The sequence below is a fragment of the Ambystoma mexicanum genome, chromosome 5p (assembly GCF_040938575.1).
Source record: "Ambystoma mexicanum isolate Mex_15411 chromosome 5p, UKY_AmexF1_1, whole genome shotgun sequence".
Lineage (NCBI taxonomy): Eukaryota > Metazoa > Chordata > Amphibia > Caudata > Ambystomatidae > Ambystoma > Ambystoma mexicanum.
The window spans coordinates 235,551,849-235,571,224 of NC_090930.1; positions in this window are offsets into that span (position 1 = coordinate 235,551,849).

Here is a 19,376-nt window from a genome sequence, read left to right on the forward strand (position 1 = left end):
ACCCTTTGGTGGATCCTGGGACGGTACACTCTGACCATGCATTACCAAGTCTGGTCCTCATTGACCATGGCCACTTGTGAATCTGTGAGGCCCCCAATTGCTACAAGGTCCTGGTGATGGATGTTGCAAATGGCCAAAGATCCATTATACATGCTGACCCTTGATGTCTCCAACTGTATGTTGAGAGATTGCCTCAAGGAATCCATCTTTTGGCGGTGGATATCACTTGTGTCAAACATTTCATCATGCAGAGATTGCCTCAAGGAATGAATGTCTTGACAGCAGAATTCCCTTCAGGCCAACATTTCCACGTGCAGTGTTACCCCCTAGGTGTCCATGACCTGCTGCTGATGGTCCCTTGAGGCCAACAATTCATCATGCAGGGATTGTCTCAAAGCTGAACCATCATCGTGAATCACCTGCCTCAGTTGTTGCATGCCCTCTCTTTTACCTGAGTGTAAAAGGCAGTTTGGCTGTCTATGCAGCATTTGAGGAGCTTACATTTTCGGCCAGGTGATGCATGTGCCTGGCCATCTCATGCAGGACCTCGCCCCCATTGTTTATTTATTTATGTATATATTCACATTTGTTTAAAGCACACAATCAGCCTGTGAGCATCGTGGCACTGTTACATGTAGAATACTGGCTAGTTACAAAAAAGCAGGTTACAAAAAGCAGGTTGATACAACCAGAAGTTACAGAAATAGGTATGATGATGATGATTACAAGTCATTTTTGTTTTACACTAGCAAATTTAGATACATGAGCTAGCAGTACAGGCATGGCACATTAAGGAGCAGTTCATATCAGCGGCAGAGGGCGGGGGAGGATTAGGTAACCACTCCTCCTCCCACTGTGAGTGTCTGGCAGGCACACATCCACCCCGTGTGCCGGGCCTACCAGCTGGGATGCTGAAGCGCGGGCCTGTTGCAGTAAGTGCACTGTCATTGGCTCACGGTTTACGAACCCTCAGACTGACAACCGCCTCTACTGCTCGTTCCATGATGTGCAAAGGCATTCTTTCAGACACTGAACCCACCATTGGCACAGGGCATCTCACTGCAAGGCTCAGGGTCCTCCTGGCTCACCTCATCCAGCTCAGCAGCCTCAAGAATCTCAAGGATATTCATGGCATCCATACCACTCAGGGGTGTACCCTCCACTGTGTCTCTCAGTAACCCTTCAAAAAATCTGATTCAGCAGCTTCATTGGAAGATGAGTGAGCAGGCCTGCTGATTTTGGCCTGCAACACAAGGAGACTCTCACCAGAGACAGCACCCCGGGCTGCACTGATGGATGGTTGTACCTCATCCGCCTCCGCCTCATCTGCTGCGTCCTGACCTGCACAAAGCCAGACAACAAGATTCAGAGGCCTACCTACTAAGGTTAACGTGCATATGTGATTTCAATTGCATATAGACAAAATAAGTCCATCCACACATACATCAGAAATTGGAACTGGGGTTTCTAAAATGTGGAAGACACAGGTGACTAACATGTAATGCTCTGTGCAATCATGTCGGTGCAGATTAGGTTGTGCATACAGCCACGTATTAGTAGAGTAGGCAACCATACATATATACATACATGTGTGAGAGTGGGAGTGCCAACAATGGATGGATAGAGTTCTGTGCTAAATTGCTGAGCCCCTACTCAACTTCATCCATGCCTACTTGTAACATGTGGCAGCATTAGGTTTTCTCCTGCTGACCAAAAATGCATGCAGGCATACGTGATACCAGAATTCCCATCAAACCCTTTGCCACATTGGCAAATACAGATTTGTTCTTGAGCAAGCTCACATGCATCTTTACTATGTCTGAGGAGAGCTCAACATGGATATGACCAGTGTGCACTTGCATGATCACTGAAAAATGGACACTCCGAATGTGGAATCATCATCACTCAAACATGTTTGGGACAATCACTGTCACTTCTGTCTGGAACACACCTCTCACTGACATTGTTGCTCACTGGCTACCATGGCCAGTGAATGGATGACTCTGACATCGCCCACTGCCTAATGCCATTCCATGTGAGTCAAATTTTGTGTGCACTATCCACAAGCATGGCATTGCAATGTTGTCCAATGACATGTCCTGCAGGCCATTGGCACTTCTAGGTGTATTGGAGTCGCTAAAGAATTCTGTGTACAGTAATGTGTGCTGTAAAATTATTGTCAACCACAATCATAGTGCAAGCATCCACCTTCTAGGATGAACAACATGTAATGGACGTGCCCATGGATTCATTACTGTAGGACTCATGGGACGATGCGTGGGAGCACTACCAACTATATCACAACATGTTATAGCATATCACGTGTTGAGGTAAGCATCCATATCATGCACACATGGCACTCACCCAATGTGGCTGCATAGGTGTTTCTGCCTCCGACATCAACCACCTGCTTACTCCTTATGATGCCTCTGGCAACCTCTTCAAATGGAGTCAGCTCCTCAGCAAGTGGTAATGGGTCTCCAGTAGCCTGGGAAGAGGCTACATTACTGCAAAGCATCTCCTTGGTCTCTGCAAGAGGTCCCCCATACTCCTCTAGACCTCTTCTGCAATTCACCGCTCCACCCTACAGGCATTTATCAACTCTCTGACCTCCTGCCACATCCTACAGTGCAGGGTCACAGCAAGGGTACTGTCAGCCCAAGGTTATAGGTTGACTTGGTGTTCGTTGATGTAATCAGTGAGGATTTTTAGCTCCTCATCTGAAAAGTGCCTCTTCTTTGGTGGCCCCTTCACCTGAGCCTCTTTGCAGCGTTTGGCCTGTTCAAGCTCTGCAGGTCGGTCCCTCTTAGCCCTAGTGTCCTTTGGTCAGACAGGGGCACCTGTAAGCTCACTATCACATTGAATAGGTGGATGCTCCTTCTGCCCTAATCCCTGTCCTCTCTTCTGAGTCCTCCAACTCATGAAGCAAGTGGAGTTCACGGAAAGGTAGAAACAAATTCATGCACAAAATCCGCATGGTACCCCCTAAGTATCACTGTCTCCACGCATGCCAGGACATCTGTGCTATACAGCCTATTTATCGCCACCTCAATATCTGCGTGGTCCCCCTAAGTTTTGCCACGTCTGTGCACAGCAGGGAAAATTATTTACCAGCCTACACGTTTATATGAGCTGCGTGCTGCGTGGAATTTAAATGCATAGGGCCCTTCCTCTGATTTTCACTCTGCTGCCTCGTGCATGAACAGGAGACACCTGTTCCCTCATGTGTAATCATGCCTTGTGCCATATCTTGCCTCCGCCAACCATATTTTGCCTCCAAACCTCAACATCTCCTAATGCCTGGTTGAGTGTCACTGGCTGATGACCACTAGCAGTGCTCTTGGAAGGCCTGGTATTTCCCCCATTGCCTGTTCTGCTGTTGCTTTCCTGTCAGGCTCTGTGACCACCTCATTTGCCATATTAGGACTTCCACATCTCAAAACCACCCCACAGCTACACAGCACGCATCGCCAGGGCCCAGTTTCACTCCACCAACCTCAGGTGCACCACGTCCGGAACTTCAAATGCATGCCCAAGGCGAGGCTGATGGCTGTCAACTTCACTGCTGCAGAAGTTGGCATCCTTGGTTTGCAGGTCCTGGCCCATTTTGATGACCTCTTGAATCTGCAGAAGCAGCTTGGGACATGTGGGCATCAGAAGATCTGGGCAGAGATCATGGCTGCCAATCCAGAGGTGGCAATAATTATAGTGGACCAAGCTAAGAAGCGATGGAACAACCTCAGGTTCAGGAAACAGGTGAAGAAGAAGGCAGCCCCTGAAGGAGGAGCTTCCATGGAGGTGCACTCTACAAGCTGCAATCAGGTGTGACCCCTTCACCTGCGGGTCCAGGAGAGGATAAACCGAGCAATCCATGGCTCCGAGCTGGTCGTGTGTGCTAACATGATGAACCTTTCCACAGAGTTTGTGTGTCCTAAATGGGTATACAAAAGTTGAGCAAGTTGTTTCGTTTCATGGCATGTGTTTTGCACACTTCTTAACTGGCATGCCACCTCATGCTGATGCTGGGGGTATGTGATGGCACACACCTGTGAAGTGGACAGGTGTAGGGATGAGCTCTGCCAGCTTTTATTGACAAAGTATACTCGTGTGCGTGCAATGTGAGATGCTGACAGCAAGGCTCAGGCATGAACAGTTGCCTGATTGAGATGTGGTGGGCATTTGAGGTACGTTTATTCACACCTCCTCTATGGGATGTTACATTGAGAAAGTTGATTGCATCATCCCCACCCAGCAGCTGAGGCTGACACATTTCTTTGGATGTGTAGTAATGGCAATTTAGAGTGTTTGACTACCTGGAATGAAATTGTGACCTATCAGGCAACTGAATGAAGGGCAATACATGGTATGCCATCAAAGCATTTTCTGGGATTGGGAACAACTGTGCTGCTGCTTGATAAACAGCAATGGCTGCATGTATGTGTTGCATGCTTTTATGCTGGACTGTCAGCAGTGCATGCTGCAAGATGTGGTTAAATGGGGGTGTGCCTATGGTGTTACAGACACATGAGGCTGTGCCCTTTCCATGGATGCACTTGAGTCACTGAATCATTGGTATTGTGATGTGAAATTAGTTGTTGTCATCTGTATGTGGCCACACATCAATGCGCTAGGTTCACATGTGAATGTCTCATTATTGTGACTTGTCATTTTACTTTTACTTGTGAGACCGGATTCGTTCTGATTTCAATTCTTGGGTTTGTGTGTGTGAGGCTGTTGCTTGTTGACTCATGCTAACAGCACGCTACTAATACTGTTGAGCAGAGTATACATGTATTGGCACTTAGGAATGATCACTATGTTCTTTGCTCCCTTATCCACAGTCGCTGTGGCTTGAAAACATGGTGTGCACAGCTTTCTCATGGGGACAGGGTGTTGCATCCAAAATACAATAGTCCTCGCGGGAATGGTGCACTGAGGGAGGATCACATAGGGAAGGAATCCCTCTAGAGGATTGGGGATGACCATCATCAGAGAATGCAGTATGACTCTGCTTCCATACAGTCACCCCTTCCTCAGCCCTAAACCCTCCTCCCCCCTCTCTAGATGGAGTTAATGTATTTCGTTGTCAAGACAATCAGAATAAAGTACTTGACAAGAGTGAGAGACAAGAAAGTACAAAGTGTTTTACATATAGTTGGGGAACAGTGCTGCAAAAAAGACCATGTCCAGAAGCAGAGTGAGTAGTCTAGCTTCTCACCACAACGGATCGGTCCAAAGAAGTACAACTATCCCACATGGGAATTTCAAAGCAGCTCTGCTTGGACTGAGAAGAGAGAGATAGTTCCTCTGAGAAGGGACAACCAGATCCGTGCAGGAAAGCAGCAGACGTGAGTTGCAAGGGAAGTCACACTGGGAGGAAAGGGAGAACCTGAGCATGATTCATGATTGTGTGCTTGGCAGGAGAGTGAACCAAGGGGATACAATGAAGTTGTGAGAGTATGGGTCCCACACCCACACAATAGAATGAGAAGTAGAGGATCTGGGCCCTTGTGTGAGTTGTATATTTGGCAGTAGAGTGAACCAAGTGGATACAACAAAGCTGTGCAAGTCAAGGACAGGCACCCAAAGCACAGAATGAGAACAAGAGGGTCTGGGACCCTGAGTGAGTTGTATACTTGGCAAGAGAGTGAACAAAGGGGATACAATGAAGAAGTGTGAGACTGGGACCAACACCCAACCAGAGAATAAGAATAAGAGGGTCTGGGATCATAAACATGTTGTATACTTGGCAAGAGAGTGAACCAAGTGGATACAACACACCCTTGCGGGTCTGGGACCCACAACCACATGAGGAAAAGAGGGTCCCAGACCCAGTGAGATAAAGATAGACAAGGAAACAGTGGCTTGGCAACAGTGTGTACCAAGCCGTGTAAAGTATTGGGAGCCTTGGACGTGCACCCATATGAGAAAAAGAGGAACCGGGTCCCTGTCAGAGAAAGAGAGACATTCAGCATGAAAACAATGGCTTGGCAGGAGAGAGAACCAAACTTTTTAAAGTATTGCGAGTCTGGGATTTGCACCCATATGAGCAGTTGAGAGAAAGAGGGTAAAATAACCATGGAACTGACAGAAGGGAATCCTACGCTTGACAGCGATCTGTGCTAAAATGCTAGGATAAAGAAACACAAACACAAGACGCATTACCTTGTGAGTTGTCCAGTCACATTTTATCTAAGAGCAAAGCAGGCTGAGGAGTGCTAAAGGAATGTGTGTAAGATAAGAAGAAGTCTAGGAGAAATTAGCACAACCATAGCTTTGGAATCCTGTTTTTTGGAACATTATTTTGCATCGCCTTTTATTACCATTGAGACTGGTTACTTTTCTGTTTGGTTGAAAACACAAAGAACACTTTTCCCTTTGAGAATTGATCTTCCATGTACAGTTACTTTAGATTGTTAGTGTTAGGGACATAGGTAGGTTTAAGACATGACAGTGACAGGGAAAACAGGCAAAACAAAGGGGGGTCTGTGAGTCTCTCGGCCAGCACGAACACAGCCCATTGACCTGTCCTTGGGTGGATGGCCCGTGAGAGAGTCTCAACCAAGTCTTTTGCTCACTGTCTCTTTCACAGAGGAGAAATATCCCTGCATATCAGCCTTTGTCCTGGCCAGTGGCAGTCCAGCACCAAAATGCTAGGCAATTCTCCTCTGAACAAGAGTACCAACAGCAACCCCAGACACGTGTTTCATCCTAGTCTGGCCTCATCAGTGAGGTGGAGCTGTGCCTCTCTAAGAACAGTGAGCAAGGGGTCCACACCTGCATTCCCCTGGTAACTTAGAGTGAGACCCAAAGTTGCTTAACATGCAAAACAAAGGGGGGGTCTGGGAGCCTCTCTACCAGCACAAACACAGCTTAGAGAGGCATAGCTCCAGCTCACTGATGATGCCCAAGAAGGCTGAAACACGTGTATGGGGTTGCTGTTGGCACTGTTGTTCAGAAGGGAATTGACATAGCATTTCGGTGCTGGACTGCCCATGTTGGCGGGACAAAGACTGATATGCAAATGGATATTTCCCATCTGTGAAAGGTACAGTGAGCTAAAGTGTGGCTGCAGACTCTAGAGTAGGTACCGTCCCATAGAACAGGCCATTTTTGCCATGTTCGTTCTCATTGAGGTGCACCCATGACTATTTGTTGATTGTTTAAGGGACTTAGGTATAGTCACCCTAAGTTTCCTAGGGTCATCCAGACGTGAACCCCTTGCTTACTGTGCTCAGAGAGACACAGCACCACCACACTGATGATGCCCAACAAAGCTGAAACATGTGTATGGGGTTGCTGTTGGTACTCTTGTTCAGAAGGGTATTGCAATAGCTTTTCGGTGCTGGACTGCCCATGTGGGCGGGACAACGACTGATATGCAAATGGATAGTTCCCATCTGTGAAAGGTACAGTGAGCTAAAGTGTGGCTGCAGACTCTAGAGTGGGTACTTTCCCATAGAAGAGGCAATTTTTGCCATGTTTGTTCTCATAGATGGGTGCCCATGACGATTTTTTGATGACAGTGACAGGGTTTTTAGTTTTGAACTACCTGACAATTGCACTATTTTTCTTTGAAGTAGGGAAACACCTCTTAGCGTTAGGGCTAGAGAGGTATTTGTCCAGCCTTTTATAAATACATAAAGCTGTATACCCAACAACATGCCACCACTGTGTCTGATCCTTACTTCTGCACCCTAACATCTCATTGGAGGTATCTGGGTTGATAGAGGAGGAAAAGGAAGAGGTCATTGCAGGCTTGCCCACCGTGCTAGGTGGGGGTACCGAGGGAGGTTGTGCAGGCTACACACATAACAATGAGACTGGAGGCTGTGCAGTCCACTATGGATGAGGCCTGAAATGAACATATTTTAGGGTCTCAGGGCCTCCCGATTTCAGATAGCAGTATTTAACAGCAGGATCCAGAGGGAGAACCTGGATGATGACTTAAACCACCTTTTACACATATAAATGGCATCCTGAAATCCAAACCTATCAATACATTGGTAAGCAAGACATATCATTATGCTGCAGGTGCCCTGTAACTCATAATATGGATCATAGTAAATTAGGCACCATGGATACTAATGAGATATTTTCGATTTGGTGGGTATGCTATTGGTTGAGAACATTTCCCAATATGTAGATATGACTGTAAGGTACTTCAGACACATGTTCTTTGCATGCATACATGTATAAGTAGAGGATAGTAGAGTTATGTATGCATAGCCAGAAAGTGACATTGAAAAAAATCAATTTTCTTAGAAAATCAATACCTTTTGGATATTTCTGTTTCATTAACTAATCAGTGAACCTTGATTAATGCACCTGCTTGTGATTATGCTCTTATGTCTTTTTAACTAATAATAAATATAAACACCTTCAGAAGATGGTGAATGAAGGAATGCCGGAATGAGTGGGAGTCACATCATAGTTAGTTCTCTTCTTATTCCCCACAATTCAGCCACATTCAGTGAGTGATGACAATGGTCTAAAGCTGAAGATGTGTCTAAAGATACTTGAGTCAACGGAGCACAGTCTGTTCAGTGAGTGTGGGCTGCGACTTTTCTGAGTCTGAATGGATAGTGCTCTTTCAGAACAGGCAGGTCAACTTATCCTGAGTATTGCTAGAGGATTTCCTTGATGCTCTGATTATCCTGTACCAGTGAGTTATGGCTGGACATTCTCATTGCCTCTCCACTCACCCTAACAACGTTTTAACCTAAGTGTGCCTACACCTCTCTACCTCCTTGCCTACTTCATCTCTCGTATTCCCTCTATCACTACATTCAGTGGCTCTTTTTGCCAAATTGAAACCTGGTGTGTGTTTTATCATTTTGTGCACCCAATTTTGCATTGCATGTTGTGTCTCCTTTTGCCAAATTAAAACCTGGTGTGTGTTGTCAACATCTTGGGCACCCCATTTGCCTTGTATTGTGTGTCTCCCTTTGCCAAATCGAAACCTTGTGTGTGTTTTATCAACTTGTGCAGCCCGTTTTGCATTGCATGTTGTGTCTCCTTTTGCCAAATCGAAACCTTCTGTGTGTTTATCATTTTGTGCACACCAGTTTGCATTGTATTGTGTATCTCCCTTTGCCAAATCAAAACATGGTGTGTGTTTTTTCAACATCTTGTGCACCCATTTGCATTCTGTGTCTCTTTTTGCCAAATCGAAACCTCATATGTGTTTTATCATTGTGTGTACCCCATGTTGATTTGTAAACCTGGTTTGTTTTCAACATCTTGTGCAAACCATTTGCATTGCATTTTGTGTCTCCTCTTGCCAAATCGAAACCTGGTGTGTGTTTTTAACATCTTGTGCACCCATTGTTCCCATTTCATCTGTTTTCTTGCTTTCCTTGGCTACTGGACTACCTGGTGAGTTTATGCTCAAACGGTGCTGGGCAACCCCTCCACTATCTTTCTCCTATACTCAGCTGCCCCTATGGCACTCACCTTCTCCCCTATCTTTTCTAGCTACTATACTATCACCAATCCTCCCTCTCTCATGAAGTCTGGAAGGAAAAGCTTAAAAAACCTATCCTGACCACTAACCCTGACCTACCTATCACAGACACCTATGTCAGTGCATCTCCTAGACAGATATGTACTGATATGCTCTTTTCTGTCCCGTCTCCAGATCTATGGACTCCTCATCCCATCTCCACTCTCTCTCCTCTTACATCCTCACCCATTAAAGGTGGCAATAAGTGGGAAGTTGTCTTAGTGTGCTTCGCATCATCATGTCTATCACACTAGCACTATCTTGTTTCATGGTTCTCAACCCACTTCCTTCTCTTCGATCAGCGCCTGCTGTCCCTCATCAACTTCCTTCCGACTGCTGCTATTCTTTCTTCCAATCTCTCTGTCCTCCCCTCTTTGACTGGTGTACCATGCCCCTTCACCCCTCCTTGGAAAATCTTCAAAGGCAGAGATCTCTTGCATCTAGCCACGCTTAATGCTCGTTCCGCCATCACACACTCTGCCAATATCTGCCTCCTTCTTGATGACCTTGACCTCAATATCCTTGCCCTTACTGAGACGTGGTTCAATGCCAGCTCAGTCACTGCTGTTGACTCCCTATTCCCTGATGGCTATAAGATCATCTCCAAGACTCACCCAAAACTTGCAGGCAGCAGGGTTGCTCTTATCATCCCTGAGTGGATCCCTTCTTACCTCATACTCACCCAGCGGTACTCTTCCTTCGAGTGTCTAGTTTTCAAACTGGTCATGTCTACCACCTCCTCTCTTACCATTGCTACTGTCACGGCTCGGTCCCTTCGCTCCCGTTCCCACCACTTGGGGGCATGATTTGGGATTTATCCCCTACTGGACTTTCCCTCCAAACCTTATACTACAGTGCTGTGATGAATTGGGAGCGCTAAAACCTTATTTTCCAAGTTACTTCCCTTCCGGATCCATTCCAGGTTTTTGGCAGCCAGCATGCTACGTTAATCTAATGACCATGCTTCCCAGAATGCCTGGCTCTCCGCCTCACCTCCTCCCTTGCAGGACAAGGTTGGGTGGAGGATAGGCAACACCTGTGGCTGCAGGTGCAGCAGGCGGCACACCTGAGGGGTGTGCTCGTTAAGGAGCTTTAAAAGCCTCAGTTTAGTTCAGTCCAGCGCTGGTTATCGTTGCAGTGTTCCTGTTGTGACTAGTCCCTTGTTCCTTGTTCCTAGCCTTTTTGCCTAGTTCCTAGTTCCTGTTTCTTGTTCCTCCGTCCTGGATTTCAGATTCATGTGCTTAATTGATTTCTGCTTTCTGGATTTCCTTTTCTGTCTTCCTCTGTCTGCAGGCAGCCTTTCTCTGTGCTTTACCCTTTGATGCAGCCCAATTTGCCTGTGATTTCTGTTTCTTTGATGCTGTCCTTTGCTACTGAAAAAACTTGATGCATTAGTCTTTCCTTTTTTAGATTTAGTTTCCTGCCTTTTCTCCTTGGATGGGTGGGTAAGGTTTCCTTTTGTGATATCATTTTCCCTGCTCCTGCTCCTTACTTCCTATTGGGATCCATGCCGTGTTTTCCATTTCACTTCTGCATTTATTTCCCATTTGATTATTTAGGTGTGGGGTGCTGTTGTAACTAGTCCCTGTGTGAATTCCTTTTGTTTTCCTCACTATTTCTTTTATCACAATTCCTACTTGCTCCTTGACTTAGGTCTTAGGTATTTAGTTATCCTCCACCCATTGCTGTTATAGCCTTCTGGGTCCCTGTTTGATCAACTGGGTTCGTGGGTTTACTGACATTCAAGTGGTCTTTCCGGTTCTCGTGAGTACTGTTTCTAAGTTACTTATTCAGTATCATCCAGAGTGTCAGCACACAGATCCTGTCCTTGCTTGCCCTCTACGTGGGCTTAGCGCTGTCAGCATCTGTAATAGCATAGTGGGTAAGGAGTTTGCCGACTTTCCTTTCATTCATAAGGAGGTTCTAAGTGCTTACCCCACATCCCTTTTCATATATAGGTATTTTTGTTTCACTCTATCTGCACTCCTGGGTGTTAGTATATATGAGTCGTGGTTCTTGTGTGCACTTTGTTTGATTCAAGGTTATTCACTGTGCGATTTTGTGCACATTTCCCTTGCCATATTCGCTGCCTTTGTACTCAGCTGATTAATCTTGACAGCTACCATCTGCAGGCCACCAGGCTCGACCACCCTTCTCCTCTCTGAATGGGCCAACTTCCCCCCTTCTCTCCTCACAACCACCTCTAAACTCCTTCTTGTGGGTGATTTCAACATCTACCTTGATGCCACAGCATCCACTCTCTTCCATGACCTTTGCACCTCGCTCTCCCTCTCCATTCCCCCTTCTGGTACTACCCACTTGACTGGACACACTCTTGATGCCTTCATCCACACAGATATTTCACTCTCCACCCAAGTGATCACCCCACTCTCCTGGTCTGACCACTCTCTCCTCTCACTTGGGCCATCTCGGCCCTCTGACCACAACTCCCCCAGTGCTGAAAACCTCATTCATGAACATGCCAACCAACTCTGCGTACCTCCTATCAAAAGGACAAACGCTGGAGGCATCAGATTTCCTCATCTAGCACCCAAACTCTGGAATAACCTACCAAACACACTAAGAGCTGAAACTTCTCTCTCATCCTTCTGCAAACCCCGAAAAATAACACTGTTCAAGTAACCCCCCTGCTCCACTAGATATCCTCCCTGCACCCTGTCTCCTTCTCTATGTATGTTATGCCTTTTTAACAATGTTCATCATGTAACTGAGTATTTGTTATGACCTTCTTTAATACTGTTTATCATGTAACTAAGTATGTGTTTCCTCTGTAACCAGCAAGTCTCTCTGTAACAGCGCCATGATGCCTCAGGGCTGATGCGCGCTTTATAAATGCTAATAAATAAATAAATAATAAATTTGTCGGATGAAACAAGTGCCAGATGCCACTATCACATCTACCTGCGCCCCCCTCCCAACTACAGACTACCTCTGATTATGCTCTCAGCAACCTCCATCTTGAAATTACGAATACCCTTGACAGGCTTACCCCAGTCATGAGGATCTGGCTACAGCAAGCCTCCAAACATAACACCTGGTATGACTCTGAACTTGTAGTCCTGAAACGCAAGTGCAGAGCTTCAGAACGGAAGTGGCAGACTTCAGGCTCACCCTCTGACAAACTGGCTCGCTGCCTGCTCCAAAGGCAATACAGATTCTCCATCCATGCCAAGAAAATGGCCCACATACATGCTTGTGTCTCTGGTGCATCCAAAAACATGTCTGAACTCTTTAAAACCTGCAGGGAACTCGCCAACCCTTCCACAGTCTCCTCACCTCTTCCCTCTCTGGCACTATGCAATGCACTGGTCACGCACTTCACTGCAAAAACTCAGGACATCCTGAGCACACTTGTGTCCCTCTCCCCGCTCATTCTTCATCCTCCTCCTGCATCCTATGGCCTCGATACTCCTGTGCAGTAGGACCCCAGCCGGCCCATAGAGCTTGGGGTTTGCCAACAGTACTTTAAGATGAGCAGCAGCACCCTTGAGATGGGAAGGGGTGCAGATGAATACTCTCGCATCAAATCAATAATGACAACTCGACAGTTTGGCAAAGCGAGTCTGCTTAATGTCAAGTACAAAAAACGGGGAGTTCATGAATATCATTAATCGCTCAATCTTCCTTCTCGCTTCAACTCCAATTAATTTCAGAAAAAACAATGTATTGAAAACAAAAATTTGTCATCACTGACGTGTAACTCGCAAAAACTTTGGCATGCAACTCTATTGGTTCTAGGAAGGTAAATGTAATATAGACACCATATCTGTTTATGGTAACAAGGAGTGGGGATTGGATAAACACTCTCAGGTGGGGCATCTAAGCCCTTCCTTCAAAATGGCTACTGGAAACGTCACTAAAAGTACGACGTCTTATTGGTTCTACTAACTATAGGAGCCTAGTGTACTTGGTCCACCATGATTGGGTTGGCAACAACCCCACTCATACTTTTCCACATGCTTAGCAGCATGCAGAATAGCCGGCCAGGTGCAGGGAGTCGTCTGCACCCCCTGCTTCCCTCCAATTATTGCTACAATCACCCATCACCTCAGTGGTCATGTGTCCATTATTTCTTTGTGGTTGGCCTCGAGACTGCTTCTTGGTCTGGAAAAGTTAAGACATCTGTGCATGGCACAAGTACATGCGTGTGAAAGTTTCATCCCTTCTCGCTCATCTTGTCACGTGATTCTGACACCATGAAATGGTCTTATTCTTCATACAATGTGATGTAATTCTGCCAGCCATCTGCCATCTGTGGCTCATCTTGACCTTTCTGCACAGGATACTATATTCTTCTTTTCATAAATTGCATCCACTGTTGGTCTATTTCAGCCGATACGACCTTGGTTTCTTGGCACAATATGCCTTCATCTGAGTTTCTCTCTGTATTTAATACTCAATTTGTTCGCTGCAATGCTCTCCTCTTGAGACCTTTAGTAACCTTTGGTTGATTCTGCTCTTGTGCATAGTGAAAGTACAGTTATATAAAGTGCTCCTTTTGAGGTAGATATGTATAGGTGGCGCTTACCGCAGTCTATCTTACTACAAAGCATAAGCAAGCCTCATGATTTCTGTGCTTCTTGCGGTTCCTTGCATTTGTACACGTTTAACCTGACTGAATATCTTCATCGTGCATGTGGCATAATTTCTGATATCTTTGACATCGATTATTTTACTTTAGGCTCAGGATGTCACTTATCCATGGTTTTTTCGTCTCTTTTCATCATTCTCAGGTCGTTACATCTTCTATATGTGAGTCAGTCCAGGTTCTTGTGACGTCACCATTCATCTTCCTTCAGTATCTTTTTAGCTTCTTCAGGGATTGCTTTCTGACAATCGTCATTCTGTCTCATTTGTCGATATGATTTTCTCAATGGGTACCTTACTGTCCAGATTTTCTTAGGTGTCGGTACTTCAACAGGTTGTTCTTCTGATAGGTACTTGACAGAGCCCAACTGCGGCTCTCTGCTGGTTTATTTGCTCATCATATGTCACATATTTCGGCGTGAACGTTCCTGGTACTTCAAAATGGGCGGTTGGAATTTGAATCTAGCTTGGCACTCTCTCTGCCCTTCTTTTCCTCTTTATCTTCTATCACACCTGCTGAGGTCACAAGAGTTATCTGCTCCATGAAGGTCTCCTCCAAACAGGTTTCACTTCTCCCTCAAGCGCTCCCATGTGCATCCCCTTCTGAAAAAAAGTTCTGCAGACCAATATTGTCCAGCCAACTACCGCCCCCTATCCATTACCCACTTCCTAGGGAAACTCTTGGAGAAACCTGTCTTCCCCCAACTGACCTAGCACACTGAACTTGTTGGTTGCCTCCACGACCATCAATCTGGATTGTGAGCATCCAGAGGCACGGAAACTGCTCTTCTGAACACCTACAACTAACTACTTGCATCTCTTGATTCCAACTCTCCAGTTGTTCTCATTCTACTTGATCTCTCCTCTGCATTTGATATGGTCAAGCACTCCATCCTCATAAAACGGCTCCACAATACCCTAGGTATCTCGGAGCGGGAACTGGACTGGCAGACTTCCTTCCTTATTGACCACCCGTCCCAGGTTATTCTGGGCTCTTTCTCCTCCCCAACCATTATCTCCACCTGATGTTTTCCTCAGGGCTACAAGCTTTCTCCCTGCCACTTTAACACCTATCTTGTTCGGTTTGCACACCTCATCTCCACCTTCTCCCCAAACTTCCAGTGTTATGCAGATGATCCACAACTCTTCTTCAAACATCCCTCTGATCCTCTCCTCACTTCCTCCATCATTCCTGACTGCCTATCCACCATCCAGTCCTGGTGTACTTCCAATGATTTCTACCTCAACGCCAGTAAAACTGAGATCCTTCATATCAGGACTCCTGCTCTTTCTTTCTGTCCCTCACTCTGGCCATCTTCTATGGGCTCTCTCCCTTCTCCTTCATCAGAAGCCAGAAACCTTGGAGTCATATTCGACTCCTCTCCCTCATTCCTCCATCACATTCAGAACCTTGCTAAGAAGGCCCACTTTCAACTCTACCTCCTCAAAGGAATTCTTCTTTTCCTCACTTTCCCCCAGAAGCTAAATGTCTCTAGAACTCTGGTTCTCTCTAGGCTTGATTGCAGCAATATCCTTCTTCTTAATCTACCCTCTTCTTCTCTATGACGCCTCAAGCTAATCCAGAATAGGGCTGGGGAAAATTCTATCTACAACTTGCTCTCACTAAATACTCTGCCTCCAGATCTTTATGCTCCTCTGGCACTAACTCCCCGTGTGTCAAGTGCTTCGCAGAACAGCAAGCTGGTGATCGATCTCTTTCCTCAGCAGGCTCCCTCCTATGGAACAGCATACCCCTCCCTCTTTGTCTTGAGACGGACCTCCTCAAATTCCAGAAGCTCAACAAGTCTTTCCTTTCACCTCCCCCTTCACTTCCTCCCTCCTCTGCTTAAACCCTCAGTTGCCGAGATTGGTGACCAGGGCCCTTATGAGTCCTCCTGGATCCTGGACTCCCACACTCAATCGCCTTCAGCCTCCCCCCACTCCCAGCACTCGCCTTTGGCACTCACTGGCCTGTGCCACCACAGACCTGCACTTACACATCTTTTGACAGCTGGCCTCTTTCCTCAGCACTTACAGTTGCTCACTCCCGAACACTTCCCTCTTAGTAATTGTCTGAGAATGAATGCTATGTAATTTGATTGCTGACTTTCTTATTCTTGTTACTAAGTCATTAATTGCAACAAAAATAGCACATATGTTACTGCATAAGCATTCATTGCAACAGAGCACTTTATTTTAAAAGTGTATTTATTTTAGCATGTATACATTAATTAAAGAAATATGCTTTCATTATTTTTCTGTAGTGGGCACACATTTCATAGGCAGTTTATGTGTAAATACATTACAGCCAACTTATGTGTTCAAGCTATGACAATGTAAGAGAATGAAAGCCAAATAGACATTAGGTAGAAGAGGACATCATCATTAAAATTATTGTAAGTATTTCAAGGTTTAGAAAAGTTATTTTAATTTGCATCAAAACATTTAATTACACTGGTTCATGCTAAAAGTGTGCCATAATGTAAGCAAGTGCTGAACATATTTACCTTTGTTATTCGACTAAAAGACAATCACCTCTTAACATGCCTCCAAAAATTGCACATTTCTAGGCTTAGTTACATTTCAAATATTCATTCACGACCATGAGCCATTTGAAGGCAAACAATCTTACCAGGATTAGTGCAGTCACATTCTCTGTCTGACATTTTGCTCTGGTGAAATGCTACTAAAAAATGCCCTAAACAAATGTTACTTAGTAGAGGAGTGTTCTATTTACCTTTGATTGTAACTATGCGGGAATAGCCATAATATGTTTACACTAGTCTCTGGCACGTTGTCCAGTGTTCTACTCCCTCTAATTCAACAGAGTATTACATATCTGATTTCTTTTTCGAGAACTCTTGGTCGCATGAAATCGTTTTTTTTTTTTTTTTGAATGGGTGGCCACTCCAAAATGTCCCCATCACACAGCCCCATCCCACTGCTACCTCATTCTTACATACACATCTGCATGCACATGTATATATTTATGAAATGGTCGATTCCAACCAGAAGTGCACAAACAAAATGCAAACGTTTAAATAGAAATCTATGAACACACGTATTACATGTTGGTGACCTCCTCAAATCGTTATGACACAAAACAGACATCAGGTACAGTTGCTACTGACACGGTATGAAGAAGCGGCAGAGAATGTTCAACACTACTATCTGGTGCATTAGGGGCACAGCACATTACATTGTACAACTAGAAGTCCAGCTACTGCATTGGGTAAATTCAATGGACTGACAATGCTGTATTTGGGTGATGATGTGGCAACATTAGCCACACCAGCAAATGGTAAAGGACATTTTTTGGACTGTAAGACTGTCTGAAAAATTATCAAACACCTTTAGACCATAGCAATCATTGTATTTTAACGAAGACAATGGCTGGAAAAATGTACAACTACAAAAGGCAGGGCATCAGCACTGCATGGTCTGACCAGTGCTTTGTGGTAACAAGGACATTGGAACCATTAGTAGCTGTCACACAGTCAAATTATTATTGTCAGCAGCTTAACCACTGTGCCCATATATTTCCAGAGCAAAATCACCTGTGGGGTTTCCTTTCCTAGCCATGCATGCACACAGTGGCCTGTGGTCAAAGGCATGTTCTTCTAGCAACCCTTGATAAGCAAAGCCCCTCAAGTCGCACGACGGGAAGTTAAGCTTTAGAGATGACCTTGTAGGCAGATATTGTTCAATAGTAGACTAATTCTCTAGTAGCTATGACGAAGTAGAATTATTTCTGGTCAGGTAGTGGCCCAGGTCGATTTACAGGCCCACGTTTAGCCCCTGCATGGAGTGGTGTATTACTATTAGCTATGGGATGCATTAAAAAGGTGCTAATATATTCTTTTATTTTTAAAGTTGAGAAATAGCATGGTTGTCATTTTGCATCTTAAACAAAAAATGCAAAACAAGATGACTGCCATAGACAAGGGATAAGACCATTCTCCCTTGTTATGGTGGCCATTGCCACAGCAGGGAAGCGCTGGAACACTGAGTTTCCCAGGTACTGGTGAGAGATAAGGCAGCTGGAGGCAAGTGGGGCAGGGGTTGAGCAGAGTCGGGAGGGGGAGATGGACATTTGGGAGATGCAGGGGGAAGTGCATGCAGGATTATTTACCTGTTGCTTGGCAGGCAACATTGAAGCCTACTGCTGCTCAGTAGGTTCAGAATGCAGGCAATGCCATGTTCTAAAGCCTGCCTTCCAAGCGTACTGACTAGCTAAGAGGCCTCAGGACCCCCGATTCGCCAACCCACATCTGGGGACTAATCGTGTTTTTTGTTTATTTGCCTCCTGCCATGAGAACAACCTGTATGTACAATGTGGCTGCAGCTTTGATTTGAAAGTAGGGGTGGTTAGATATTTTCTAGAGGTGTATTTGAATATTACCATAAGCCACGAAAACAGGTGTTTTCATGTAAACACATTGGAAGGGAAATGCAAAATGACGTGATGATGTAGGGAAGTCCTGGTTGAACTATTTTGGCCTCTTACATTGGGCAATACCCGGCCTTCTTATGTAAGCACTGCACGTTAGTCAACGTAACCAGAAACATGGTGACTTCAGCAAACGGGTAGGAGATATTGCAGACCAAATCCTTGAAGGATAGGCACCTCAGGTTGGTCTAAATGCAAAGCAGATAGAGATCTAGTGTAAATGATCTGATCACATTTATGGTTTCACACTACCAGCAATGCCACTGTGACGCTTTACCATCTGGCAAAGCCCTGTGGAAGCCCTGGCCCGTTAAATCTGATATTAATAATAAAATAATCTGGGTACTCCAGCTAAACAGACCCACTTCAGAAATATCCATACCATGAACATGGTGTACACCTGTGGCCTGCTGCAGCGGTCTCCTGATCTGAGCAGCTTCAAAAGGTTGCAGGTACCCTGTTTGACACCTGGTGTGACAGCAAAGTCACAACAGACAGACAACAAACAGAGGTTGAATTTAAATCTACACCTCTGATTCAAAACCATAATAATTATAATGAGGTTTATGTCTAGTGGCAAGGCAATGTTTAATAATAAGTCCAATTTGTGTTTTGGTAGTATTCCTTTTGGACCAACACAAGACAAGAAGACTTTACTGGACTCTGTTGCAAGAGCATTGCTTTCCAAAGGCCTCCCATTGTGAGGAGAAGGCAGATGATCCAAGTCAGAGGCAAGCGCTATCCCATAACTATCCCATTCTATGCCAGCTGCACATGTACCCAGGTACCTCTCTGGAAGGGAAGGACTCCTGC